This window comes from Palaemon carinicauda, chromosome 1, assembly GCF_036898095.1.
Source record: "Palaemon carinicauda isolate YSFRI2023 chromosome 1, ASM3689809v2, whole genome shotgun sequence".
Classification (NCBI taxonomy): Eukaryota; Metazoa; Arthropoda; class Malacostraca; order Decapoda; family Palaemonidae; genus Palaemon; species Palaemon carinicauda.
Window position 1 is genome coordinate 178006639 of NC_090725.1, and position 7636 is coordinate 178014274.

The 7636-nt window shown below is 36.0% G+C and overlaps 1 pseudogene; it reads right to left on the reverse strand.

Annotated features, from left to right (window-relative positions):
• Positions 1-2214: 2214 nt before the first annotated feature.
• On the reverse strand, positions 2215-6741 carry LOC137629772 (uncharacterized; annotated as a pseudogene).
• Positions 6742-7636: the final 895 nt, after the last annotated feature.

Here is a 7636-nt window from a genome sequence, read left to right on the forward strand (position 1 = left end):
ACTCCTTCATCCCAATCAAGATTGCTCTTCTAAGCAAAACTTTTTTAACATACTTGTTTGGTGCCATCGTTGAAGGACTCCCTGAGATTCCAGATGATATGCAGATGATAAGCTATGTTTTATATTTAATTCATTAAGGATTTCTGAAAAAAAAATTTTTTATTAAGGATTTCTGAAAAAAATAATTTTATATGTAAAGTTAGAGCCACGATCAGTTTGGATATCCTTGGGGATCCCGTAAGTAGTAAAGAAACTTAAAAGGTGTTTAGTAATATTTTTGGCAGATATATTTTTAAGTGGAATGGCCTCTGGAAAACGAGTACTGGGACACATAAGAGTTAATAAATATTGGTTACCACCTTTCGTCTTGGGCAAGGGTCCAACACAGTCTATGACTAATTTCTCAAAGGGCTCATGTGGCTTTAGGAATTACCTAGCTAGGTTTGCCAGATATTTGGCATACATGGCATGTATTCATGAAATCTCCTACGTCTTTCTTCAAATTAGGCCAATAGATCTTATCAAGTATTCTATAGTACATTTTGTATTGTCCCAAACGACCACCTGGTCCATCATATGCATTTTCCATTATATGAGTGCGTACTGAAGGAACAACAATTTGGTATTTCCCACTCCAGGTATCAAGATTTGAATAGTTAGAACGACGGTAAAAACGCATTAGGATACCATTATTATGATAAAAAGAAGGGGATTTATTCAAAGATTTTATATCAACAGCCTTATCATTCAAACAAGATAAAGATTGATCTGACCTCTGGGCAGCTATTAGTTTATCTCTAGAAATTACCTTAGCTAAGAAATCACTATCTACTTCAAAGCCATTTACTTTTCTCCTGTTTGGGACCGAGTGACTATATGAGTTGGGGCTTGTTCAAGATCTACCTTCTCATCATCCATCAAAGGTTTGTCCAAAACTACCCTATCATCCATGGGGGTATCAGTGAAAATTAAATTTGGTACAATTAATTTCCCAATAGCAATGAAACTCCTTTTACCGGCAATTCTGTATCAATCACCCCTAATCAAAATTTCCCTTTTACAAGTGAACAATCGAGGTAGACACTGGCAAGGGGAATGGATGAGATTCCAGTGAGATCCCTTACAACCACCTTCTCACCAGTTAGATTATTCTCAACATTAGGTAAAGCCTTACTATGCAAAAAAGTTAAAGCAGCTCCAGTGTCTCGTGATATAGTGACCTTAGACTTCTGTTCTTTCTCCCCCAAGGCTATTATACCTTCAGACTTAAAATGATCAAACACATCTGGTACATTTGCTTGCACATGCGGAACAGGTTTACTCTGGGAGGTTGAAAATTTTATGTTGGGTTTCATAAAAACATTAGGTAGTTATCAGATCCTTTACATTTAGGGTTTTTACAATTACGAATAGTATGTCCTTCTTTCTTACAATAACTAAAGTTAGGATTATCAGAACCTTTGGGATTATCAGCCGAAATCTGCTGGGATTTTCCTGAAACTAGTTTTACAGAAACCTCAGCTCTTTTATTAAGAATAGACTTATGTATTAAGGAATAAGTATCAGCCAAGGAAGCAGCCTTTATTAAATCTTTCTCCTGCCTATCTTCAATATAGAGCATTACATTAATGGGAAGTTTCCTTTTAAATTCTTCAAGAACCATTAAATTCATCAGATCTTCAAGAGAAGTTACTTCAGCATACTTAAGCCATTTCTTGAAAGCTCTAAGCTTGTCAGAAGCGAATTCTAGGAAAGTCTGGATATTTGCTTTACCTAAGTTACGAAAAGCTTGTCTATATCTAAGATTGCTTTCTTTACCTGTTTATAATCCTTAGTATCATCCAGATGCCTAACATCCTTAGCAGGTTTACCTGACACTTTAGGTTTGAGGATCCATACCCACTGTTCATCAGGACAATACAGGTGATTAGCAGTTTCCTCAAATACCCGAAAATAATCCTCTGGATCATACTCTGTGAATAAGGGAACTAACTTTATATCTTTAGTCAGGTCAAAGGGAGATAACTCTTTTTCCATTTGCCTATTCTGAAGATTGATTGAAGCCCTAACTTGTTACACCTTGATAGTTAAACTAGCTTCTGATTCTAATTTAGCTTTCTCCATTTCAAACTTTTCTCTTTCTTTTTCTCTTTCTTCCCTAGCTTGAAATTCTTACTTAGCTTTCTCCATTTCAAATTTTTCTCTTTCTTTTTCTCATTCTTCCCTAGCTTTTTCCCTTTCTTTTTCTCTTTCTTCCCTAGCTTGAAAATCTAACTTAGCTTTCTCCATTTCAAAAAAGCCACGTCTCTTTTCAGTGGCTTGCAAAGCTAACTGTTCCTGTCTTAAAGCTAACTGAGCTTTTTCACGCTCGACTGTAAGACGTTCAAACTCTAGCTTTTGTTCAATTGTAAGGGAAAGGGTTTCTAGAACAAGATACTGCCTAGCTTCGTCAACCAAGGTTCCAATGCGCATATAGTGAGCTATTATCACTTTCCTAATGTCAAACTTACGCATACTAGAACGTACCTCGAGGTCTAAATGCCTATTTACTTCCATTAATTCTGACTTCCTAGCATCGGTAAGGGTATGCAATTCAGAGGAAGGATCCGCCACAAACTTTTGAGTATCAAACTTCGCCATTGTGAAGACTAAAAAGAAACTTCAAGAACAATATAAACACCTGAGTTTTACAATTGTTAAATTGGAGCTAACTTAGTTAAGCATTGACCACGCATAAAACCATAAACCACGCATAAATAGTAACAGATTAGACAAATATTTATACACAAAACATTTTAGATACGGGAAAATGAGAATGGATAAGGATGCACTGGAAGTATTTTACTCTCGGTTCGAACCAAATTGAAGTCAAAAGGAAGTACCGTCGCTCAGCTAACAACCGTAACTTACTGCACTTTGATTAGAACGGTAACTTCACACACATATGTCGAGGCGTCAACATGATTCATTATACTTTACAGAAAATGAATAACGCAAGAGACAGGTATCTAAGGACCCAGGAAAAGACTATAAGCACGTGAAAGTCACGAATGATTCGAGAGAAATTAATTTTTAACAATGGTACGACAGATATAATTTTTTAACCCGCGCACTGAGTCTCGGTTATGAGAGGAGGGGGAAAAACCATAACAAGGTGACCGGCAGTCGTTTACTAAAACAGAAGTGGCCACCTTCTGTCACCGGAAAATTTACGCACGATGGAAATAGATTCTTCAGCGGTCTAGCAATCACAAAAACAGGCACCTAACCAACTATAACTCAGGATGTTTATATCACGTAAGGTTGAATAACGAATCATCAACTACATAAACAAACGACTGATTCTTAACAAGGTTGTCCATTATTACATACCCACGTAGTTTAGCAAAAAGATCCCGGTCGGGCCCCAATAATATTATTAAAGTCGTGAGAGAGGAAGGTAATTTACCATCTTAGCAGGTGAGTTCAAAATAAAGGTGTTTGAATGAGAATACGATCAAACAAGATTTAGATATATTAATGACAAAACTATTTACAAAACATTACTATTAGACTTAAAGTCCGTATAAAAGGAACACAATTACAATAAAGGACAGGAATGACACAATAGGACAAATGACAAACGACAAATGACAAACGACAACCACGTCTCGAAAAGTAATCACACTGGAAATTGAGAACACTTGAAACAAAAGCACAATTCTTTATTAAATTCTTACAAAAAATATCACTTATACTCAGGTTATAGATACATCACAATAAAGGGGACTGCTTTCCTGCCGGACACCAAAGTCCTTGGTATAGTTGCTGAGTGGAGACTGATTCAAAATTACATTTAGGGGTCGAAGAAATTATGGATGGGCGGAGCAAGTAAGAACAAGGAGTGTGAAACAAGGCAAACAAGAGTCTGGGAAAGGACAAAGGAAAGTGGTATACAGGGGAAATCAGTCGGGCAAAATATATACAATAATTACAATAATGTGGAAGGTGTAATGATATATATATATATATATATATATATATATATATATATATATATATATATATATATATATATATATATATATATATATATATATATATATATATATATATATATATATATATATATACTTAGAATTGAAACCAGCCCATCTTCACCAACGTAGCTAATTGGTAGTTTGTTACTTGGCATTCAATTAATGATATATTTTGCACATTTAGACGTGTTTTCCATATTCAAATAAGCCATATATATATTTTTGATACATAAATCTCTGGATTCTCTTACCGACCTCGGGATCAGAGCCCCAGGCGAAATCACACAGAGACAAGAGCTTGTGACCGGCCGGTATAAGTACGGAAGAACTGTCATTGACTTTCATCTTTCTTTGTGGCCAAGTGGTTTATTCACTGTCTATACAAGCTTGCCGGACCAGGGTTCGATTCCCAGCCGGTCACAAGCTCTTGTTTTCGTGTGATTTCACCTGGTGCTCTGATCCCGAGGTTGGTAAGAGAATTCAGACATTAATGTATCAAAAAAAAAAATATATATATATATATATATATATATATATATATATATATATATATATATATATATATATATATATATATATGTTGACACCAAAACTATTGTCCAAAGAAAGCCGAACTGTCCTTTTCGGCAAACTACCACAGCTCTGTGGGTGACACAGTACACTGTGTGGCAATTTACCACAACTGCCTCCCTGATTTGGGTAGTAATTATCATCATCGTCATCATAATCATCATCATAATCATCATCATCATCAACAACAGCAATCGAAAGTTCATACATTCCGGGTCATCAACAATTGTATAATTCTGAGTGGTCGTATCAAGTTTCTTATCACAAGCCAGGTCGTCAACAATCAATTTCACATAAAAATTCTCTACAAAGGAGGAATTATAGCTGTGAAAATAAACAAAACACTTCTACACTGGTAATAAATAATAATAATAATAATAATAGCCCAGCATTCACACTTGCCTTTAGCTGCAGTCAAATACACCACTCTCCTAACCTAGCTAAAAACATAAACAAACAACCTCATTTATACCAACAGTCTTTCTCAAAACAAACAATTGATACCCACGCTGACACACACACACATACTCTGTCTCTCTGTCTGTCTGTCTGTCTGTCTCTCTCTCTCTCTCTCTCTCTCTCTCTCTCTGCATTTGGCAAACAACCAAAAATAAATAAAAATAAGACAAAAATTATACTCCACATTCTTCCCCCTTTACTTTGCCAAATCCGTCTCACACAACACTTGCCTAATTTTTTTCATATCCCAGTCGCAGTTGGGAACAGGACCTCTGCTTCGAGTAACTGGGCCTTCATATACTCTCTCATTCACTTCTTCCATATCGCTACCATTCATTGTCCTATTCTGATTCCCATCTATACTCCTATCATCTAATATATCATGCACTATCCCATCTACCTCACTATCATCTGGCCCTAAAATCTCACTTATTACCATCAGTAATTTATCTATTTCATCCAAACCATTTTCAACTTTAATAAAAGATTCATCCTTACTACTTATCATTCCCCTAACTCTCATTCTCGCATTCGTCATACTTTCTTTTACATCATCAAAGGAAAAGCCACACACACTATAGGTATCATTCATACTCAGCCATGATTCATCTGTATGAACACATTTATCTTCCTCACTCAATTGTACATTTACACCCTTGTCATACTTATTTCTATTCTCACTTTTGCTTATAAAATTTCCCCTTCTTTCATCCTTACTTAAAGCTTTCATATTCTTCCTTTTTATATATTCTACTTACACCAACTGTTTATCTTTTAGACCTAATTCCTCGTACATACTAGGTTCACACTTGTTCCTTTTCAACCATTTACTCATCCCATTCTCTTGGATATAATTGGGTACCTCCTTCCATTTATGCAACCGGTTGTGGTGTGCCTTAACTCTTTCCACACTACCATCCACACACAACTTACCCAAAACATAACTTAATCCACTCAAACGAACTTCTAACACCTCATAAGGACCTTCAAATTTACCGCGCACCTTATTTACATTCATTCTACCCTTTTCAATTATTTCTTTCATCACTTTCTCACCATCTTCCAGCTTTCAAACCTCTCATTTGCTTTCCTCCACACATCTCTATCATCCCCGACACACCCAGCCTCGGTCTTACTATCTTTTCAAAATTTAACACAAACTTACATGGAAACATACCCGTACTCTTATGCACTGTTGCATTATAAACCCACAACGCTCTACCAACATACAAATCCAAATCATTATCATATGTACTCATCATTCGTAAAATTTCAGTTGATGTTCTTACAGTCCTTTCAGCCAACCCATTCGCACTTGGCATATAAGGAGTAGAATACAAATGCTCAATACCCCATTCTCGTAACATCTGCTCAAACTGCCATCTAACATAGGTCCATTATCCCTTAACATTCTCGCAGGCTTACACACACACACCGGCAACATCACTTGACTTAACATTCTCGCTACAGTTTCGCTCATTTTATTCTTTATAGGCACTGCATACGTAAACTTACTCACAGGCAACGAAACACAATCAATCACAAACATCTCAAATGGTTCTTTCATATGTAACCTCAAAACAGGCAGACTTGCATGCATGCTCTGATACTTCCCCTTCTGACAATTCTCACAAGTAGTCGCTACATCCCAACAAATTTGACTCAACCCAGGTGTAAACAATCTTTCTCGCATGCACTCCCACAATTTATTCTTCCCCATATGCCCATACCTGTTATGCACTAACATACACATACTTACAGCTGCATGCATCAGAAATACAGGAACATATATATCTTCATCCATTCTCCTTTGCAAAAAATACACAATATTCTTACAAACTATAAATCTTTTAACAACTTTCTTATACACTTCCAAACCAGACGGCCATTCTTCTACCCTACTACCATTCAAAATACATTCACGTAACCTATTAATTTCCAAACATTCATCTTGTATCTCTTCCACCTCTTCTTTGGTCAACAAATCATCTTCACTCTTCGTAATATCAATCATGCCAACCAAATTTGTCATAAATATGCTATTATCCTCAATTACTATTAACTTACAGCCATTCTTCAAAAGCAAACCCTCACCGATATCAACTGACACATCATGCAGCCTTAAAAAATCGATTCCTATAAAAAAAAAAAAAACTAGGCATTTCATTCTCCCCAATTAATATAAAATTGTGTTCAACTTCCATACTCCCTAGTTTCACCTTTAACCTCACCTCTTCCTAAACAAGTAAACTTCCCTGACCTATCCCATGAATTTTCCCATTCATACACTGTCTTTTCACTCCCCAATTGTACCTCTCAATTCCATCAATAACCGACGCATTTACCAATGACACTTGTGCCCCCGTATCAATTAGACTAAAATATTCATTCTCTTTTATATTAACATATGTCATCATTCTTCCTTTTACACCATGTATGCATACATTTACTCTCCTTTCAATTCTGTCACTCACTCTTCATATTCACTGTCTTGCATTAAAGTCACTCTCACCATTATCCTTCTCACTCAACAATTTGCAATATTCCTCATTATATTGAATCCTCAAAATATGTTCGCTATCATTCTC